Source organism: Pleurodeles waltl, chromosome 8, assembly GCF_031143425.1.
Source record: "Pleurodeles waltl isolate 20211129_DDA chromosome 8, aPleWal1.hap1.20221129, whole genome shotgun sequence".
Classification (NCBI taxonomy): domain Eukaryota; kingdom Metazoa; phylum Chordata; class Amphibia; order Caudata; family Salamandridae; genus Pleurodeles; species Pleurodeles waltl.
Genome location: NC_090447.1, coordinates 1,234,890,142 through 1,234,914,155, shown reverse-complemented (window position 1 = coordinate 1,234,914,155; position 24,014 = coordinate 1,234,890,142).

Sequence of the window (24,014 nt, the reverse complement as noted above, 5' to 3'; positions counted from 1 at the left end):
AACATAACCTAATAGCCCCGTGATGGGATTCTGTTGGGGTATTTATTGAAGACACACAAATATTTTAATGATCCATATGTTTTTTTAATTTTAATTCCACTGTAAGCCACTGCACTGTACAACATTCCACTGTACTTTATGCCACTGTATGCCACTCCAATGTACTCTACTCCACTCTACACCACTCCATTCTATGCTATCTCACTGTGCGTCACTAGAACCACCACCACTCCATTGTACGGTTTTCCACTCTACCCCACTGCACTGCATGCAAGGACAGTCTATGCCACTCCACTCTACACCTGTGCCATACTCTAAATCCTAAAATTACCCTTACCTCTCTTTAGCTCTACCCACCCTTAAACCCTAAAATCACCCTTACCTTTCTTTACATTTAACTGCACCTAAAAAAAGTATGTCATTTAAAAAGATACATTACTGCGTAGTAAAGCACCTTGTGGTAAATGTAGAAATACTTACCTGTGTGGTACTTATCTGTGTGGTAAACCTATGTGTGGTAATAGGTGTATGGTAAAGGATGTTTTCAGTTTTTATTTTCAGTTAAATGTATGTTAAGTTAATTTTAACTAATTAATTTTAGTCCATATCATATATGTTCAGAAATGTGCACCTGTGTGAGGCACTGAGGCCTGATAGGGCTGTTTCTGGAATCTCATCAACCCCTTATGAAATGTATTTTTAATTTCTACTGATGAAGGATAACATTCAGAATCACATGTGTCTAGATCTGTACAGCACTATCTGCACCAATTCTGAAGAAAGACTACAGCTAATGTTCAAGTAAGCACCAACTTTGTTTTGCATTTTTCACAGTGTAAAAGGGTGAATTGTACTGTGAAGTGACGCAGTGTGTTTTCCCCCCGACTAAGCCACATTTACTTAGGTAAGATATTTTTTACTGTTGAATTTTATTCTGAGTTCTGAGTTGTGATTTGCTGTGCCTGTGCAAAATTCTTTCTCATCTTATGCTGACATTAATTTTTGCTGTGTACTTTCTTATAAACAGAGCACATTTTGTAGATGAGCTATGAGTTATACCTCTAACTCTTGCATAGCAGACACTTGCTGGTCTGTCTCATGAATAAAGAATATCTACTCCTTGTAAGTTCTCTACTGCATCTGACTGAGCCTTACCCTAATCCCCTATTTGTCAATGATTGGTGAACTATATTTTGCCTTTGGTAATGATGCTAAACATTCAGTAAATGATCATGCCTTCCAACATTTACTTGACTTGAGAAGGCTTATTTAATTGACTTTCCTACTTGCTTTATTGTTTGTTCTGATCCTGTGAGGGGCACATTACCTCAGATGTTCTTGAGGCTAACACTGCCCCCGATCCTGCACAGACACCTTACCTTATATCTTATTTTTACGTTTTAAATAGTAAGTTTATTATAACGAATGAGATATGATAAAAGAATACTTAAGAAGAAAGAGGTAAACTACATTTAAAATAGCAAAAAACTATTGAATAGTGGGGGAGGGTAGACATACTGTTCATATACACAGAATAAGTAATGAGAGTTACAGTGTGAGGTGCATAATTTAAAAATATTATTGTAAGGAGTTGGAAGTCAAGGAGGCTGAAGAACTTCTTGAGGTGCTGGGTGGAGGGGCAAACAATGAATTTGCAGATGTAAAGAGAAAATGTGTAACTGGTCTCAGAAGGTCTTTCCATTTTAAGACTAGTGATAAGGAGTACATATAGGCAGTGTCCAGTTGATGCTTATGATAAACTGCACACCACAATACTTTAGATAATAATTGCATAAAGTCTTTCTAATTTTGAGTTATTTGCTGAAAGGCAATGGTTAATAACTTCACATTCAATTAAACATTTATCCATTTATCTATTATACTTTTGAAAAAGGCATTAGAAATAGAGTAGGGTATGTTGGAATGGAATGTAGAGTTGATCTGATCCCAAACTCCAAATCCTGCCATAATGGAGTATGTGGTAGAGACAGGGTGATGCAGAGATTGCTTTAGTAAGAATGCTTTATGATATTTTAAGAAATCAGGAAAATGTACACCACCTTTAGTATTTTGGTTTATGTAAAGACATACAAGGCTTTTTGTTATTCCAAAGAAAAGAGGATAGTATTGAGTAAAGTTTTGTGTAACATTGACGAGGAATATTCAATGGAATGTTAAAGACAGTAAACAATAGGAGCCAACATCATATTAATAGTAACAAATAGACTCCACCAAGATATGTGTAAGGGATGCCATCTGCAGGTTAGTGAACTAATTTTATAAATGCCATTGTCAATATTGATAGAAATGGAGGCAGTAAGGGATTGGGTGAATTGGAGGCCTAGCTACTTGATTGCCACTTAAAGTTAGAGGACAAAAAATCATGTTTAAAACGTAATTTATTTAGGGGTAATATTCTGCATTTGTCATATTTAAATTTGTATCCAGACACAGGGGTACAAAATGACTTTGGACGAGAAAGCGGGAAGTGAAGTGGAAGGATTTGATATAAATAACAAAACATCATTAGCATATCAGGCTAAGTTAACATGTTGAGCATTGTGAGTGAAACCATGTATATCTATATTTTGCCTGAGCCGAGATAAGAAAGGTTCTAAGACCAAGTTAAAAAGAAAAGGAGAGAGGGGGCAACCTTGGCCATAACTCTATCTAAGGCGAGAAAAGAGGGGTCAGTCCATTTACCAAGATGGCAGCTTGAAGGGAGGTTTATAAGAGAGAAATTAAAACCAAACCAGGTGAGATTGTGGAATAAGAATGCATAGTTCACGTGGTTGAAATCCTTCTCGGTGTCTAGGGCAATGGCTGCCATAGATTCAGACATACTAGCAGATTTAGAGATAATATCAAAGAACAAGTAAATGTTGTCTGGTATGTACCTCCCCTTGACAAAGACCTGATTGTTCCTTTCCCAAAAAATCTGGAATGAAGGGTCCTAATCTGGAGGCTAATGCCTGGGAGAAAATGTTATAATTTAAATTGACAATTGAAATAGGCCTATAATTATTGCAACAGTGTGGATCCTTTCCCTCCTTTGGGATAAGACAGATAAGTGCATCTAGAAAAGAACCTAATGAATAGTACTAGATTAAAGAAGGTAAGATGAGGCATTTTCAATGGAGACCTTGTTAAATTGAAGTTTAGCATTGATGAGTTGTTATAATGATTGTTGTGTTCAAGAAGTGTAATAAGAGTGTTTGAGATGTTTCATTTCCTTAAACATCTGTTTAGACTAGGTCTGAGAAAGCTTTCTTTTTTTTGATACAAAGCTATTGATAAAGTCTCAAGTGGAGGTCTTGATTTCATTCCATATGATAAGAAAAAGGGTGGCATCAGTTTGATTAAAATGGAAATATTAATGAAAGAAAGAAGTGAAAGAGGAAGTGAAAGCAATACCCAACCACAAGGTGCTATCAAACCTCCATCTTTTGGGGGGACTTAGGTAAAATTTTTATGTGTACAGAAACCGGCGCATGATCAGATAGCAAAATGGAACCAATATCTGCTGAGTCTAAGGATTGAGTAGGAGAGTGTGAAATGAGTATGTGGTCAATTTGAGAGTGTGCATTATATACCATGGAAAAATATGAGGATTCCCGTAGGGTGGGGTTGCATAAGCACTAAGCTTTCATTAGTTTACGTTGCTGGAAAGCATGTGCAAATTATTTTTGTGACATGTTTGGGATATAATGCAATAAGAAGTGTCTTTCAAGAAATGGGTCTATTAGTTGATTACAGTCACCTGCTAAAACTAAATTGTTGTCAGGGTATTGTAAGAGTTTCTGGGAGATAGTAAACCAGAAGTGACAATCAGGAGCTTTAGGACAATATACATTAAAAAGAACAATTAGAACTTTATCGATAAATAGTTTAAGCAATAACCATTTTGCTTCTGGATCAATATCCTGGGACACCATTTGAATATGAAGGGATTTGTGACATAAAATCATAACCCCATTTTTTTTTGCCAGTTCCCGGCAAGAAGAATATTTTGCCCACCCTCATTTTACATAATTTCAGAGATTTGCGCTTTGAGATATGGGACTCTTGCAAGAAAGCGATATGCATATTCAGCTTGGACAAATGAGTCAAGAGTCTTTGGGCCAGATGTAGCAAACGATTGCGACTCGCAAACGGGCCGAATCGCAATTTGCGACACTGCAAAATCGGAAATGGGATGCAAAAAGCCCATTTCCGACTCGCAAAAAGCGATGGGACCGACAGGAGAAGATATATAGAACCAGGCAGACTCTTTTTCAGCAAACTGAAGAGGAGATCTATGACAAATACCGCCTTAGCAGCGCAGCCATTCTAGAATTAATAGATTTACTGAAATCACAGCTAGAACACAAGACTCTGCGTGGCTGCGCCATCCCTACTCATGTGCAAGTACTATGCGCACTGCACCTCTTGGCCTCAGGGAGCTATCAGGGGGTCATTGCCGTGGCAGGTGGGGTATCCCAAAGTGCAGTGTCAAGGTTCCTCAGGGCATTCCTAGAAGCCTTAGTCATGCACATGTCTCACTTCATATACTTACCAAGGAATGAGGCAGAAATTAACAGCACCAAGCTGGACTTTTACCGCATTGCCCACTTTCCTCATGTCATAGGGTGTGTAGATGGGACACACATTCAAATATGCCCCCCTGCTAATCTGGAACACATTTTCCGCAACAGGAAGTGTACCCACTCACTCAACATACAGGTTGTTTGTGATGCCCATTATGTCATCACGGACATCGTAGCTAAGTTTCCTGGCAGTACCCATGACTCATACATTTGTAGGCATAGTGGGATACATCAACGCCTGGAACGTGGGGAATTTGGAGACCGTTACCTCCTAGGTAGAGCCACAGACACTTGCAGACATACACACAGGTCACTGTGCACGACAATCTGGACTTCCTAACCGTGTACTTTTGTGCCCAACAGGTGACAGTGCATATGCTCTCAGGCCTTGGATCATGACTCCGTTTTTAACACCCAGAACTGAATCAGAGAGGCAAAACAACAGTGCGCATAAGAGGACCAGGAACCTGATCGAGCGCACCTTCGGACTGCTGAAGGCAAGATTCAGATGCCTCCACCGCAGTGGAGGCGCCCTCCAATACACCCCCATTACCGCTTTCAAAATTGTGGTCGCATGCGCCATCCTCCACAACATAGCCACCCGACGTGGGCTACCTCTCACCCCTGCAGACCCAGATCCTGATGATGAAGAGCAAGAACAACCACATCGCCATCATGGGGATAGGAGTCTAGCTAATCAAGGCAGACTGAGACGGGACCACATTGCAACGCAATATTTTGGACGGTACGTGTCAACTCCCACCATACTCACCTATTAACCATTTGTTAAGTGGAACAAAAATAACTGTTTTATTAATGTCATGAAGAAACTATATACAAGTTGAAATTGTCCATGGGCAGGAAAATGCCAACCAGTCATGTGGCACATTAAAGCCATGTGCCACATTAATCTGTCCTGGCTGTTATCTATGATCTCCTGCCCCTCCTTCCAGCCTGGCTGGTCCCTGCTGCGTCCATGGTGCTGTGCCTACCACTCCTCAGCACCCTACTGTCAGTGGCAGAGACACTGCTCACTGTTGAGCCCTCCTCCCAGGTGTATTTGTTAACTTCCTGGCTGTGATGTCATCATCATGTGCCAGGAAGTGTTTCCAGAGTGTTCTGGTATGCTTTCTGGAGTGTTCTGCTGCACCTGCAAGCAATTTTGAAGGTAATCGCAATTTGCGACACCCACTTGCTAATTGCGAGTTCGTTTTTTGCACACTCGGAAACAGCGACCTCGCAAACTGCGGACTCGCACACAGCGTTGCGAGTCCGGCTGCGAATCGCAAAATCGGATCGCTTTTTTTTCTGACATTCCAATTTGCGACTCGCATTTTGTGAGTCGCATCAACTCGCAAAATGCGAGTCGCAATTTTTATTTTTGCTACATCTGGCCCTTTGTCTTTTTATTTGTGAATTCAAACCTCTGATATTCCAAGACACTATTATCAAAGCCATTGGAAATAAACAAAATGGAAGGTACAATCAGACATAATATTTGAAAAGATAAAAAAGAACTGTGTACATAAGAAGAAAAATTGTGTGAGGAAAAGGAAGTAATACAGCGGTAAGTGAGATATTTAATGGGGAGAGAGAAAGAAGGAAAGGGAAGAACAAAGAAAAGGGAACAATGAGATAAAAATAAAATACGCTGAACAAGTTGGAAAAGGAAGATGACCATAAAAGTGACAAAAAAGTGTTATACCTAAACGTACTTTGATGAGGGTGGAGGGGAGACCACATGGGAAAGATGACATGTCCAGTCCTCAGAGGGATAGAAGGCACAAGGATGGCAGTAGTATGTAAAGGAGCATTTGTAAACACAAAGAAACAATGCTTGAAATAAGAAAAACATGAAAGTGAGTCAACATAAACAAAGTACATTAGCCATCAACGTTGCAACATCCCAAATTTCAAAGAGAGCATATCAATACTATTAAATTTATGAACTGCTAATATGAAACCTGTGAGAATATAAACAACAGACTATTTTGACAGTTTAGTAGGTGTAGTAGGGTCCATAGTCTTCACTCTATAAGTTGTGAGGAAAACCTTTAGAAGACATAGGTTTTCATAGGTTATTGTTTTGTTATTGTACTTGACTTTAAAGAGACAAGGGTGACAGAGCCCGAAACAAGCTCCACAAGAGCAAAGCGTTGCTCCCATTCTTAAGAAATCCTTTTGCCGATCTGCTGTACATTTGGTGTAATCCTGGGAGAAGTAGATTTAGAAAAAGTATTTCATTGTGATCTGACCATGGGATACATTGAGTTCTTTGGCAACGGAAATTACCTGCATTAATTTGGTGTATTCTAGGAAATAAAGGAGAACTCCTCTGGGCTTTCTGGATGTAGTAGGGACGATGGAGGGATTGCCTAATATATGTGCTTGCCGATGTTGAATGGTGGTCCTGCTGGTAAATTTAGTAGCTTAGGTAGAAAGAAAGAAGTTAAAAAAGGAAAGAGGATGCGTCCCTTCTGACCCCTCAAGAAGACCATATATCTAAGGGTGGTTTCTTCTATTTCAGTTTTCAAGTTCTTCAACCTGTTTCTGTATGGTAGAGAGCTGCATTTGAAGAGAATTCACTGTGAGAGAGGTTGCGTTGAGGTTGGTGATTTGTTGCTCTACAGTAGATAATCATTCTTCCATATTTGATCACCTGTTGCTAAGATTTTGTAACTTGGTATTGGTTTCCTCCATATAGGGCCATAGAGCATAGCAGTCAATCCAATGAGATGTAGGGAAAATAGTTTGTAGGAGGTAAGGGTCTTTTTAAAGTCCTTGAATTGATGCTTTCTCTGGATTAAGTTGTGAAGAAATTGTCGCTGTGGCAGAAGGAGAAGCAGAGGTGGAGCCTTTATGAGAGGACAAGTCCTCCATTGCAGTATTTAGTTAAAGCGCAGGACAGCATTTGAAGAACCCACCTGAAGAGATCTGTTTAAGATTTTTAATCTGCCCATAAACTCAAGCCAATGGCAGAATAGGTGAAAAATAGAATAAACACTAATAGGCACCACTAGGAAAGAGCACAGGCCTACAGGAATAGGTCCAGTCAGCTGAGGATGAAACGAATGCAGCTGGAGGGGATATGTTTTGCTTTCCTCCTCTTATCTTATGATCGAGCTGACAAAACTTCTCTGGAATGCACTTCTTAGTTTAAAGAAGACATTTATTGTTATTATTACTTCACCACGAGGTTCCTGAAAGACGAGATTAGTAGGTTGGAAGCACACGTTTAAAAGTAGTCGCAGCAATGAAAGAACAAAAGGAACATCATTTCTTTCAAAAGGCACATTTTCTAAATATGCATCAAAGCACTCATCCCAAGACTGACAAAGTCCTGATAAACAAGAAAACATGTTCTCACAGCACCATAAGGCAGTTTAACTTCACATGCATTTTCAAACATGGTCTGCCGTGCTTCTTTAATTCTCTAAACAACAAAAAACAAGTACACTTTTAGATAGTGCACTTCCAATCTCTAACTCCGACTCCCAGACTGCAGATTAACGTCAAAATGTTTTGCTTTCCTTCTCTTATCTTATGACCGAGCTGACAAAACTTCTCTGGAATGCACTTCTTAGTTTAAAGAAGACATTTATTGTTCTTTTGACTTCACCACGAGGTTCCTGAAAGACAAGGTTAGTTGGTTGGAAGCACACATTTAAAAGTAGTCCCAGCAATGAAAGCAAAATATATCAAAGTACTTCTCAGTTGCAATGTACACAGCAAATACATGTGATTATATTATAGCATAACTTCATAGCAAAGCATAAAAGTCAAAAATGCATCACTGTGGGGCCTATCACTCTGCTTCATCTTTCTAATGCCTGCAAGTTGATGACTCCGGTTCAACTGCGAGAAAGAGATTTTCCACCCAAATGGGAGACAGGCAACTGACGTTCGTTCCTGCCAGAAGTCCTGGAAGATCCTTTCGCGCTGCTGCCCAGGGCCACCGTAAAAATAAAATGCTGGCTCGGTGTGGGAACCGAATAAACCTGGAGAGTGGCCAATTCTCCAAACTTCACTCGTTCCCAGGCTGGATTCAGAGGTAAACACAAAATCTATGCTCTCTCAACAGCTAGGGTTTGGTGTGAATTCACTTTGAAAAACACAGCTTGGAACAACCATGTGGAACAACACAACTTGGAAAAGCACAGCTCATCTGCAATGTCTCAACTGCAATGCCTAACTCCACATTAAAGCCAATAGGCAGCTAACCTAAATACCAAATGTAATGTCTAATGCCATGTTACAGCCAATAGGCAGCTAAACTGAATACAGAATGTAATGTCTAATGCCATGTTAAAGCTAATAGGCAGCTAAACTGACTACAGAATGTAATGTCTAATGCCATGTTAAAACCAATAGGCAGCTAAACTGAATACAACATGCAATGTGCTACTGGTGAACATTGAGCAACTAATATGCACAGTGGTGAAACCCAAAGTCATTGGTCAAACACAATGAATAGCATAACACTCCACCCTATGACCAATGAATTTTTGTTTACATACCTCTTATTTCAAACAAAAACAAAAAACAAAAACATCAACAAAACAAATTATAAGCAAATCAGATTTGAATGATGAAAGCAGTCACTGTAAAGCAATGGAAGTGGATTAGCATATTGATCTCATAACCTTTCAAATCAGATACATTTACAATGAAAAGACTGAAACTTATATACTCTGATTGGGATAATAGTGTCTCTAAAACAGCAAGTTGATGTAGCGTGAGTTCTACTCATGTAAAGGTACACAGTCCACCTGAAAGCTTTGCTGGAATGTAAGCGAAAGTCAGAGTTTCACACGAAAAAAAATCAGACAGTTAACTGGCAAGGTTGCTTAGTTCCAGTGGAAGAATGTAATCAAACAAGTTGACAAACTTTATATTGATCCCATGTAGAACTTGAACTGAAGGCGCCAGTTGCGCAAAATGGATCCATGGGGTTTGTACTTTAATCAATCATGTTCAGGTTGGGGGTTCGGTCCCTCCCCTGACCCCACATGCACACACCCAAAGGGAGACCACACAGCACTCTCATGGTCAGTGGCAAGTCATGGTAGGATCTGCAAAAGAAAAAAGTATGACTTTTCTTGCAAATAACATTTGTCATCTGAAATGTGCCCTTCTTCTTCCTTTCCTTGTTTTATAATCAGCAGGACGTTATTGGGGCCCTTTGTTATGATTTCTGCAGGTTCTGGAGGGTCATTTGGGGATTTAACCCAAACCTTAGCAATGAGGTTTTTATCTGTTGCACCACAGCTTCCCTTTCCTTGCACTATCAGAAGGGCTGAGGCAGACTCCTTCTTTACCAAACCACCATTCACTGCACTTGTGACAAGTTGGGCAATTCTGTCTCCAACCTGTATGAACGAATCAGATTCTCTTCTAGTTATCAGCATAATTTTGATTTCTTCTTGGTAATCTGCAGCAATCACTCCCCCTAAAACTCGATCAATATGCCATATCTATCCTGGTAACATTCCTCTCCCCAACTGATCTTTGACTGTTTGTGGGACAGATCTATGTTGTGCGTGCTGACAAATAGGATATTGCAAAATCACAGTTTTTATCAAATCTAGGGGAATGTGCATCTCTCTAATCTCTGCCCACCTGTAAGTGGCTTTTTCTCCCAGATGTTCACATTTCTGGTGCATCCACTTAGCCATCTCCACTAAGTCAGAATTCTGGGTGGACACTTCCGTCTCTGAATTTTGCTCTTTAACATCTGCAAGGGAATTGAACCAGTTAGGTACAAGCCATGTTGAAAACCAAACGGCTAAACTATTGGCAGTGAACCAAGAATCAGTGTAAAAATGACACATCTCAAGCAGCTGTTGCTTTAAAGTAGGACACACATTTTACAACTCTGTTCCTTCTCCTGTGGTAGACAAAAACCTTTCAGTAACTGGATTGTATAGCACTGCTTTCCCTTGTCTTTTAGTGCTCATGCATTTTAATGAATCATTAGTCAAACAAATATGCTTTTTATCCTCAGGGGACACAAATTCAAATGGTGCACTCAATTTCACTGGTGACTCTTTTACCTGTGGTACTCCCTGCACCCTCTCCTCATCCTGAAAAGGGGCTTGTGACACCTGTTCATGTAGGGCTGCAGTGACTCTAGCCCTGTCTTGCATGTACCAGATTCAGTGTATGATACTAGCCTCTTTTGCCTGTCCTATACTGTGAGACTTAGGTGAACTCCTCACCCACTGCATGCTTGATATTTCAGGTTTCAAAATTACATTATCATTTAATGTCATTTGCTCAGTATTCACTAGAGCCCAATAACAAGTCAAAAGCTTAATCCAAAGTTCCAGGGGCACTCTTGTCCTCCCCTGTTCCTGATTTACATGTAAATTAGTGTTTCCCTCTTGCACTGCGCACAAATCTAAAGTCTGAATTATTTTATTTGCCAAATCAAAAGCATGCAGCTGCTCATGTTATTTCCTAGTTACTTTGTACCAAAGTGTTAAGATTTCACTCAGAAGAGGGCTATACTGTTTCCAAAAATCAAACAAGCTCATGAAACTTGGTGTCTCTTGCTTAGTGCAAATAGTAAGAAACTCTAAAATCTTTTGTTTTACCTGTGACAACATCTGTCTATTTTCTGGATTCCACTGAATTCCCAGAAACTGCACATTTTGTGACAGTACTGCTGCCTTGTCTGAATTAATTTTAAACATCGTACTTTGCAAAAGGGGTCTGAAAATAACATTCTCAACTGTGTTCACAGTGTAATCTGTTAAGGAATGCACTTCAACTGCTAGCAACAGTAGGCTGCTCTGCAGATCTATGCTCTGCTCACACTGAGGATCACCTTTTTTAACCTTCTCATTAATGGAATGGGAAAAGCCAGATGCTTCTACAATAGTTTAATAGATTTCAGCATTATCTTGCAATAATGTGTTCTGGCTAATTTGCTCACGTAAATTCTTATTTTCATGTTCTAACTGCCTACATCTCTCCTGCATTTTTCTGTAAGCAGACAAAAGTACCCAAACCCTTATGTTAAGAACAAAGGGAACATCATTTCTTTCAAAAGGCAAATTTTCTAAATATGCATCAAAGCACTCATCCCAAGACTCACAAAGTCCTGATAAACAAGAAAAGATGTTCTCACAGCACCATAAGGAAGTTTAACTTCACATGCATTTTCAAACATGGTCTGCCGTGCTTCTTTAATTCTCTAAACAACAAAAAACAACTACACTTTTAGATAGTGCACTTCCAATCTCTAATTCCGACTCCCAGACTACAGATTAACGTCAAAATGTTTTGCTTTCCTTCTCTTATCTTATGACCGAGCTGACAAAACTTCTCTGGAATGCACTTCTTAGTTTAAAGAAGACATTTATTGTTATTATTACTTCACCACGAGGTTCCTGAAAGACAAGATTAGTTGGTTGGAAGCACACATTAAAAAGTAGTCCCAGCAATGAAAGCAAAATATATCAAAGTACTTCTCAGTTGCAATGTACACAGCAAATACATGTGATTATATTATAGCATAACTTCAAAGCAAAGCATAAAAGTCAAAATAGCATCACAGTAAGGCCTATCACTCCGCTTCATCTTTCTAATGCCTGCAAGTTGATGACTCCGGCTCAACTGCGAGAAAGAGATTTTCCACCCAAACGGGAGACAGGCAACTGACGTCCGTTCCTGCCTGAAGTCCTGGAAGATCCTTTCTCACTGCTGCCCAGGGCCACCGGTAAAAGCAAAAATGCTGGTTCAGTGTGGGAACCGAATAAACCTGGAGAGTGGCCAATTCTCCAAACTTCACTCGTTCCCAGGCTGGATTCAGAGGTAAACACAAAATCTATGCTCTCTCAACAGCTAGGGTTTGGTGTGAATTCACTTTGAAAAACACAGCTTGGTCAACCATGTGGAACAACACAGCTTGGAAAAGCACAGCTCATCTGCAATGTCTCAACTGCAATGCCTAACTCCACACTAAAGCCAATAGGCAGCTAACCTAAATACCAAATGTAATGTCTAATGCCATGTTACAGCCAATAGGCAGCTACACTGAATACAGAATGTAATGTCTAATGCCATTTTAAAGCTAATAGGCAGCTAAACTGACTACAGAATGTAATGTCTAATGCCATGTTAAAACCAATAGGCAGCTAAACTGAATACAACATGTAATGTGCTACTGGTGAACATTGAGCAACTAATATGCACAGTGGTGAAACCCAAAGTCATTGGTCAAACACAATGAATAGCATAACACTCCACCCTATGACCAATGAATTTTTGTTTACATACCTCTTATTTCAAACAAAAACAAAAAACAAAAACATCAACAAAACAAATTATAAGCAAATCAGATTTGAATGATGAAAGCAATCACTGTAAAGCAATGGAAGTGGATTAGCATATTGATCTCATAACCTTTCAAATCAGATACATTTACAATGAAAAGACTGAAACTTATATACTCTGATTGGGATAATAGTGTCTCTACAACAGCAAGTTGATGTAGCATGAGTTCTACTCATGTAAAGGTACACAGTCCACCTGAAAGCTTTGCTGGAATGTAAGCGAAAGTCAGAGTTTCACACGAAAAAAAAACAGACAGTTAACTGGCAAGGTTGCTTAGTTCCAGTGGAAGAATGTAATCAAACAAGTTGACAAACTTTATATTGATCCCATGTAGAACTTGAACTGAAGGCGCCAGTTGCGCAAAATGGATCCATGGGGTTTGTACTTTAATCAATCATGTTCAGGTTGGGGGTTCGGTCCCTCCCCCGACCCCACATGCACACACCCAAAGGGAGACCACACAGCACACTCATGGTCAGTGGCAAGTCGTGGTAGGATCTGCAAAAGAAAAAAGTATGACTTTTCTTGCAAATAACATTTGTCATCTGAAATGTGCCCTTCTTCTTCCTTTCCTTGTTTTATAATCAGCAGGACGTTATTGGGGCCCTTTGTTATGATTTCTGCAGGTTCTGGAGGGTCATTTGGGGATTTAACCCACACCTTAGCAATGAGGTTTTTATCTGTTGCACCACAGCTTCCCTTTCCTTGCACTATCAGAAGGGCTGAGGCATACTCCTTCTTTACCAAACCACCATTCACTGCACTTGTGACAAGTTGGGCAATTCTGTCTCCAATCTGTATGAACGAATCAGATTCTCTTCTAGTTATCAGCATAATTTTGATTTCTTCTTGGTAATGTGCAGCAATCACTCCCCCTAAAACTCGATCAATATGCCATATCTATCCTGGTAACATTCCTCTCCCCAACTGATCTTTGACTGTTTGTGGGACAGATCTCTGTTGTGCGTGCTGACAAATAGGATATTGCAAAATCACAGTTTTTATCAAATCTAGGGGAATGTGCATCTCTCTAATCTCTGCCCACCTGTAAGTGCCTTTTTCTCCCAGATGTTCACATTTCTGGTGCACCCACTTAGCCATCTCCACTAAGTCAGAATTCTGGGTGGACACTTCCGTCTCTGAATTTTGCTCTTTAACATCTGCAAGGGAATTGAACCAGTTAGGTACAAGCCATGTTGAAAACCAAACGGCTAAACTATTGGCAGTGAACCAAGAATCAGTGTAAAAATGACACATCTCAAGCAGCTCTTGCTTTAAAGTCGGACACACATTTTACAACTCTGTTCCTTCTCCTGTGGTAGATAAAAACCTTTCAGTAACTGGATTGTATAGCACTGATTTCCCTTGTCTTTTAGTGCTCATGCATTTTAATGAATCATTAGTCAAACAAATATGCTTTTTATCCTCAGGGGACACAAATTCAAATTGTGCACTCAATTTCACTGGTGACTCTTTTACCTGTGGTACTCCCTGCACCCTCTCCTCATCCTGAAAAGGGGCTTGTGACACCTGTTCATGTAGGGCTGCAGTGACTCTAGCCCTGTCTTGCATGTACCAGATCCAGTGTATGATACTAGCCTCTTGTGCCTGTCCTATACTGTGAGACTTAGGTGAACTCCTCACCCACTGCATGCTTGATATTTCAGGTTTCAGAATTACATTATCATTTAATGTCATTTGCTCAGTATTCACTAGAGCCCAATAACAAGTCAAAAGCTTAATCCAAAGTTCCAGGGGCACTCTTGTCCTCCCCTGTTCCTGATTTACATGTAAATTAGTGTTTCCCTCTTGCACTGCGCCCAAATCTAAAGTCTGAATTATTTTATTTGCCAAATCAAAAGCATGCAGCTGCTCATGTTTTTTCCTAGTTACTTTGTACCAAAGTGTTAAGATTTCACTCAGAAGAGGGCTATACTGTTTCCAAAAATCAAACAAGCTCATGAAACTTGGTGTCTCTTGCTTAGTGCAAATAGTAAGAAACTCTAAAATCTTTTGTTTTACCTGTGACAACATCTGTCTATTTTCTGGATTCCACTGAATTCCCAGAAACTGCACAATTTTGTGACAGTACTGCTGCCTTGTCTGAATTAATTTTAAACATCGTAGTTTGCAAAAGGGGTCTGAAAATAACATTCTCAACTGTGTTCACAGTGTAATCTGTTAAGGAATGCACTTCAACTGCCAACAACAGTAGGCTGCTCTGCAGATCTATGCTCTGCTCACACTGAGGATCACCTTTTTTAACCTTCTCATTAATGGAATGGGAAAAGCCAGATGCTTCTACAATAGTTTAATAGATTTCAGCATTATCTTGCAATAATGTGTTCTGGCTAATTTGCTCACGTAAATTCTTATTTTCATGTTCTAACTGCCTACATCTCTCCTGCATTTTTCTGTAAGCAGACAAAAGTACCCAAACCCTTCTGTTAAGAACAAAGGGAACATCATTTCTTTCAAAAGGCACATTTTCTAAATATGCATCAAAGCACTCATCCCAAGACTCACAAAGTCCTGATAAACAAGAAAAGATGTTCTCACAGCACCATAAGGAAGTTTAACTTCACATGCATTTTCAAACATGGTCTGCCGTGCTTCTTTAATTCTCTAAACAACAAAAAACAACTACACTTTTAGATAGTGCACTTCCAATCTCTAATTCCGACTCCCAGACTACAGATTAACGTCAAAATGTTTTGCTTTCCTTCTCTTATCTTATGACCGAGCTGACAAAACTTCTCTGGAATGCACTTCTTAGTTTAAAGAAGACATTTATTGTTATTATTACTTCACCACGAGGTTCCTGAAAGACAAGATTAGTTGGTTGGAAGCACATATTAAAAAGTAGTCCCAGCAATGAAAGCAAAATATATCAAAGTACTTCTCAGTTGCAATGTACACAGCAAATACATGTGATTATATTATAGCATAACTTCAAAGCAAAGCATAAAAGTCAAAATAGCATCACAGTAAGGCCTATCACTCCGCTTCATCTTTCTAATGCCTGCAAGTTGATGACTCCGGTTCAACTGCGAGAAAGAGATTTTCCACCCAAACGGGAGACAGGCAACTGACGTCCGTTCCTGCCTGAAGTCCTGGAAGATCCTTTCTCGCTGCTGCACAGGGCCACCGGTAAAAGCAAAAATGCTGGTTCAGTGTGGGAACCGAATAAACCTGGAGAGTGGCCAATTCTCCAAACTTCACTTGTTCACTCGGGATGGATTGAGAGGTAAACACAAAATCTATGCTCTCTAATCAGCTAGGGTTTGGTGTGAATTCAATTTGAAAAACACAGCTTGGTCAACCATGTGGAAAAACACAGCTTGGAAAAAGACAGCTCATCTGCAATGTCTCAACTGCAATGCCTAACTCCACGTTAAAGCCAATAGGCAGCTATTTTAAATACCAAATGTAATGTCTAATGCCATGTTAAAGTCAATAGGCAGCTAAACTGAATACAGAATGTAATGTCTAATGCCATATTAAAGCCAATAGGCAGCTAAACTGAATACAGAATGTAATGTCTAATGTCATGTTAAAGCCAAAAGGGAGCTAAACTGAATACAACATGGAATGTGCTACTGGTGAACATTAAGCAACTAATATGCGCAGTGGTCAAACACAAAGTCGTTGGTCAAACACAATTAATAGCATTACAGGATATTGATAGATCTTCACAATTTGGTAAAATAATGTCATGTATTTAAGCATAAATCTTCATTTTGTGCATAGAAATTACCTCTGTCTGCCAAGCACCAGGGTTATTTCCTGGTAGGAAAAGTTGAAGAGCAGTTCAATTGAGGTGGGACTATCTTCACCTGATGCATGCCATTTCATACAAAATGGCAGGTGCTTGTGAGGCTGTTAGAATGCTTCACTGCTAATAAAGAAGTTGCGCCCTTCTGCTATGGCAGAGGAGCACGGCCCCTGCCCCAACAGCAGCAGAAGCTATGAGCCTTTCACAACGAGAGGATAATAAGCTATGTTTATTATCCTTTTGTTTTGAAAGGGGTGGGGCATTGGGGTGAGGAGCAGTGAGGTGAGTGCACTGTGCACTCCCATCAGAGCGCATTAGTGTTTGGCTGGCCAAACACACATGCAGAGTGTGCTCTCTCCATCCTGGCACTGTGTTAAGGGTGCCAACTTATTTCCACTCTATTACTTCCACTCTACCACCGTTAGCGAGGGAGAGAAAGAGGTAAGGAGAGAGTAAGAGAGAAATAAATAGGACCCAGGATGGCCATGTTGATTGCTGCTATGCAGGCAGAAGGAAGACAAAAACTAAAATATGTAAGTCACATATCCCCATGCAATAAAAGTTCATATAAATCTATAGATGAGAAGAGTTGAATAAGAGCTAACACCTATGAAACCCTAAACCACATGCCCAAAGAAGCAAATGTATAGTGTGAAAGAAAATTTGAAAACACAAATGTGTTTGGAAACTGGCCTATACCTTCAAATCAGCAATTGCGCTTTCAGCGACTGAAGTAAAAAACTGTAGATAAAATTAAATAGATCAAAATTGTTCTTACAGAAGCACCACAGGAGGATGCAGTGGCAGCAGCTGTAGGAAATGGGAAAGAGGCAGCAACATTACCAGCAGCAAAGGAGCTGCAATTTATTGTGAAATCATGGCAAACAATAAAGAAACCTAAGTGTATCAATAGATTTCCTTGAGCTTTGTCTAATCCCACACCATTGTCTGATTGATTACTTCTTGCAAATTAGACATTGTCTCCATGAAGAAGTAATATGAGAGTACTCATCGACCTACTAGTCCAAGTACCCTGATGTACCTCAGTAAAACAATTGTTGTCCAGAGATTTTCATGTCTGGTTTGTGTCTTCAGATCATTAGAGAAGTAATTTAGTTTGAGTATATGTTATAAATGGGGTCTTTGGTTGGCAGCCAGGTTACCCCCTTTCCAAGCAAGGACCCTCACTCTAGTAAGGGCAAAGGGGAAACACACCCGGTTAACCCCAGCTCACCCCCTTGGTAGCTTGGCACAAGCAGAAAGGCTTAACCCAGAGACAATGTGTAAAGTATTTATATAATCATACACAGTAATACAGTAAAAACATTACAAAACGTCTCAACACCAGATTAGAAAAGTAGCCAATATTTATCTGAGCAAAACAAGACCACAACGACAAAAATCCAACATTCACAAGCAAAGTTATGAATCTATAAAAAGATTAAACTTCAATATAGGTCGTAGAAACCCAAATGCTTCAAAATGGTGATAACACGGCATAGTGTTAGAGTCATCCCCAACAATCCGATGCTAATGGTACCAGTCAAGGAGTCATACAGACCCCCAGGTACAGTACCTTGTGAAAATGATGAAACAAAATGGAGTTGGGGATCACAGTGTCGCTGGATCTAAGGCAGCGTCAGTTCCCGTGCTGTGGAGTGAAAAAGCAGAGGCGTCACTAAGACGCTCAGGGTCCTTGTTGCAGAGTGGTGGAGGTGAGGCAGCATTGGTGCAAAGCAGTGGTTTCATGTACTTCCGAAGGAGTTGATATCTGGCGGTCAGAATGTGGTGCAGCGACTTCCATGGAGTCGCAGGCTTCAGCCAGGCTGCAGTGGTGTCGGGCCTGTGGGAACGTCGCACTCTAGCAAGGACCACGGCTTTGGTTGCAGACGGTGTCACGGGGTTCAGCAGCGGCATCAGTCCGGAGTCGTCAGAAGTCGGTTTAGTTGTTGTTTCTTGGTTTTTCCACCAGCTTCTCCTTTCGAGGGCCCAGGGACTGGAGTGGGCACCACGGCGCAGGGCAGGAGTCTCAGCAGAGTGGCCACGTGCTGGCAGAGGAGGTCTTTGATGGCCCTGAGACTTCATATCAGGGGGCAAGGTCAGTCTAAGCCCTTGGAGATTCTTATCAAGCAGGAATATACCACAAATTCCAGTCTTTTTCCCCTTTCACAGGCAGAAGAAGCAGCTACAGGATAGCCCAACAAAGCACAGTCACAGGCAGGGTCAGCACTTCTCCTCAGCTTTTCAGCTCTTCTCCTTGGCAGAGGTTCATCTTGGTTCTAGAAGCAAATCATGAATAAATCAAAAAGTCTGGAATTTGAATTTTGGGTTCACTACTTATACCCCTTTCTGCCTTTGAAGTTCGCCAACTTTAAAGAAAAGTCTCGGCTTTTTACAGGAGTCTGCCTTGCCCAGGCCAGGCACCACACACACACCAGGGGGTAGGAGCCTGCATTGTGTGAGGGCAGACACAGCCCATTCAGTGACCACTCCTCCCTCCACTCTAGCCCAGGTGGCTCATCAGGCTATGTAGCCTTTACCCCAGCTCCCTTTGTGTCACTGTCTAGAGGAGATTCACAAACAGCCCAGCTGTCAGGCTGACCCAGACAGGGAATCCACAAACAGGCAGAGTCGCAGAATGGTTAAAGCAAGAAACTACCTACTTCCAAAAAGTGGAATTTTCAAACTAACAATCTAAAACCCAACTTCACTAAAAGATGTGTTTTACATTTTGAGTGCAGAGACTCCAAACTCTCTATCTGCTCTCAAAAGAAAACTGCCCTTTAAGAATATTTAAAGGCAGCCCCCATATTAGTCTATGGGAGGGATAGGCCTTGTAACAGTGAAAACCACATTTGGCAGTATTTCACTGTTAGGACATGTAAAACACATCAGTACATATCCTACCTTTAACATACACTGCACCCTGCCTATGGGGCTACCTAGGTCCTACCTTAGAGGTGCCTTACATGTATAAAATAGGGAAGGTTTGGGCTTGGCAAGTGGGCACACTTGCCAAGTCGAATTGACAGTTTAAAACTGCACACACAGACACTGCCGTGGCAGGTCTGAGACATGTTTACCGGGCTACTCATGTGGGTGGCACAATCAGTGCAGTGGGCCGACTAGTAGAATTTGATTTACAGGCCTTAGGCACCTCTAGTGCACTTTACGAGGGACTTACTAGTAAACCAAATATGCCCATCATGGAAAAGCCAATTACACATCCAATCTCACATAGGGAAAAGTTGCACTTTAGCACAAGTGATCAGTGGTAAAGTGCACAGAGAAACAAAAACAGCAAAAACAGAGTCCAACACACAGCAACAACCTGGGAAGCCAAGGCCAAAAATTAGGGGAGACCACACCAAGAATGCCAGGTCTAACAGTAGACATTGTTGATCCGGGTTCATTTTTGTTCTAGATGACATTTTTAAAAATGGCAGATGTGTTGCAGTGATGAAGTAATAGTTTTGGAACCATGAAACCTATATGCTTCATTTTTTTGTGAAAACATATGTTTTGGGGGGTCGCACCCTAATGTAACTTTAAATCACACCTTTGCCATGCACAGCTAATTAATCAACATATTTTAAAATTGATGACATATTCTATGCGATCTTTCATATTCTCACTGCAACATTTGCAATACAATTATTCATGAGACAACTGTGCAGGGCAAGGGCGCGAGTTATAGTTACCTTAGGGCACAGGTTTTAGTTACTTGAAAGAGCTCTAACTATAACTGCTGAATTTTTATGGTTTTATATGAGTAAATTCAGAACCTAACTATAATGTCCCTGTAACCTTTGTTTTTTTAGTGAAGATGAAGGATCATAAGAAAACAACAGACAGGGCAAAAATCTGGATCCCAAAGGATACAACGAGTCACTGCTGTGATTCTAAAAGGTGCATCACATGTGAATACCTTTTACAACCATCATCAGTAACTAGCTCTGTTACAAGAAGGACCTATGGAATAAGACAGTATCTTACATGTCGCTCAACATGTATTATGCATGTGTGTCACGCCAGGGGCTCTTGAGGCGTCCTCTAATCACGCTGCGGTGAGGTCAGAGGTCCGTTTTATGGATCACATCGCTTGGCACTGCCTTTTTCCTCAGCTACGGCATTAATTGTTGCCTGCGGTGAGGTCGGAGACCCAGGGTTGGATGTAGGGCCTCGCCAAGTTCAGCGTGTGGCATGGGCGGTCACGCAGGTTGTCCGTGCCCCTCTGCACCCTTCACTTACGTGGTGCCTTGATCTAGGGCTCTTCCTTTTTTCCTTTTTTTCTTCTTCCATTGCGGGCCATGTTCTCTCCTTCTCAGCATTCAATCCTCATTTTTTCAGCCCATACGTGCATCAGTTTATTTTTCTATGATGGTGCCTTCTCTGCCTTTTTCTATAACACTTTTCCCAATCTAAGATGGCGTTCTTACTTCTTCCTGCATGTCACTTACTGCTGACTGGTATATAAGGGGTCAGATTCTTGTTCTCTTTGCATTGCAAAACTTTCCTTTGTGGTGATCACGCTCTTTTTTTCTCTGATTCCAGTATTGTTCCTCTTTTTTACAGCTATATCCTGTTGTTCTTTTCCTGATGTAGGAGCCCAGATTTTTTTGATATGTCCTTTTGTCTGTTCCAGGGAGTTCCTGTCAAAGAGGTTTTTTCCATTAGGGGTTTTCCCTCTGGGACTCTTTCTGGAGGGCACAGATTGTTGTGGCATACCATTGTCGGCAGCACCATAGCTGCCGGAAGGGGTCGCCCTTACCTCGGCCAGAGCAGGACCCACAAGAACTGAGGTCGCACTCCAGCTTCATCTGACCAGGGCTGTAAGCAGAAGACAGATTGTGATAATGTAATTCCGTGCTGTTAGAAACAATCCCATTGCCAACACCAAAGCTGTAAAAAAACAATATGTAGGCCAAAGAGTGAATGATCTCCGTACACAATTCAGGAACCTCAAATCAGCAGTAATTAACAAGAAACTTGACAAGCCTGTAGCCAACCATTTTAACCTTGTGGACCACTTAATATTAGATTTGAAGATCTTCCCTCTGGAATATGTCTTAAAGGAAGAACTACTGGAGATCAGAGAAAACTTCTGGATGTCCCCTTTAAAATCTCTGCATCCAGATGGACTGAACATCACTGACAAAACCAATTGATTTCTGCATATCTGAAGAGTTCTCAGGACTGCATTGATTCCACATTCCAATTGGAATCTTCACTTATGATGCTTTTTGACAATCCAGCAGTGTCAGCTGCACAGCCACTGAGCACACCATATTGTACTACCTGAGGAAGGCAGAAGCTGAAACATTGTAGTGGAAATATATTTTTGTTTTTTGGTGAGACCATGTGTTTGAGTCACTTCTTGCTTAGATATATAGATATATATATGGGTTTTTAGGGCTTAGGGTGGGTACTGGTTTTTGGGTTTAGGGTTGGTACTTGTTTTTGGGTGGTAAGGGTATTTTTAGGGTTTAGAGTGTGTATAGGTTTTTAGGTGGTAAGGGCATTTTTAAGTTTTAGAGTAGATATGGGTTTTGGGGAGTAGATAGGGGTTTTTAGGGTGGGTATGGGCTTTTGGTAGGCCTGGGAATAGTGGGCGGAGCCAGGCTATGCAGACCTTTGCGAAGTGGCAAAAAAACTTTGCCATGCTAAAAGGAGTTCTTCTAGTGGGCGGAGTTCTCAGTTGCGCCCATTCACTCTGTGTTTGATCCAACACGAAGTATGTGCTTGCATCCCGATAGTGCACGAACGGCACCATGAGGTTCTCATGGGTACTGCCATCTTGTTTTTCACTCTGTTTATGGCGCTGGGACTTCTACTTCAATCTGCCCTCAATCTTTGTAATTCTTCACCACATACTTGATCCACCCCTAATTTGTATTTATTATATTAATGTTTCTTTTTGTGTCTCATTATTTTTAAGGAGTTTACAGTTTTTGTATTTTTTGTGATTTTCTTTTATTTTGTTGTATTTTTGCCTTATTTCATTCCTTTTCCTCCTGTTTCTTTTCCTATCCTACCCACCCAGCACCATGGCAGAGCAGAGCAGCGGGTAAACAGCAACTGCCTGCCTTGTGGGTGGCATTGCAGTTAAGGGGTGCAGCCTTGCCCGATCTTCAGTGAGTAGGAGGTGGCTGCACTGGTTTTTTATGTGCAGTGCCACCTCCCCTCCATGCTGGCAGCAGGTGGCAGGTCTGGAAGTGGTTACCCCTTCGGGAGCATCAGCAGTACTGGGCTAGGGTTGACCGGTTGATCAGGGCGGTCACCCAGATCTAACGCACCACCAAGTAGCTGACGCACCACTGGCTGGATATCATTGACCTTGAGCAAGACTCACTCGACCTGCTAGGCGTGGAGATCCCAGGACTGGGTGAGTATTATATTTTTTATTGTGCTGTGTTCTACAGTGCTAACCTTTTTTTTCTGAATACCGTGCGGCTTCCAGTCAGAGGTAAGTTATGTTTAGTATACGATAAGGTTATTATTTATTATGTGATCCCATTAGAGCTAGGCAGGTGCTCGATGCTACATCATTATACTTGTAGGTAGGCACTCGCTTTGGCTGATTATTTAAGAAGCCATTACAATGCAGACCACTCTATCCTCCTGTCTCCCCAGTGAATTAGTGATCAGTGAGTTAGCGTTCTCTGTGACTTTAAGTCACATGTACAGTCCCAAGCAATTTAACAGTGATGCGAGTCTGCATGCATTGCAAGAAAGGGCGACAGAGTTGGTCCATTGAGGGGTTCCAAGAAATGAGAATACAATGAAAGATCATTCATTGCAATACATTAATTCTAAATGTCGATTTTCTTAAGGAAATTTGGAATAGGGATTTTAGGAGTATAGCCAACTCAATGATGGTTGATCCTACTAGTATAGTACTATAGATGATCTGATTTAAGTACAATGTTATTGCATTGCCTGTTACATAATAATTTTGTGGAGATTAACATATTTTTTAAATCTTATTTCTAATGTTACATTAGCTCCCAAGGACAAGAGAATGGCACTGTACTGACGGGTACTGCAGGAGCTGGGGAGACGCCGACCACCAGCACCACTGCTGATGGTTCTGCTCATCCCAGTAAGTCCTATTATTTAATATTATTATTATTTCCCTAACTTTTACCTTTCCCCACTTTTATACTACTTTTAATTTTGATTTGTTTACTTTTTTTTAGAGTCTCCCTTTTTTCAACTTCCCTATCCAAGTTCTTTTTAATTTCTCTTATCCCTCCATTATATATTTTTTTGTCTTTCCTTGACCATTTTGTATTCCTTCCTTTCATTTCTCT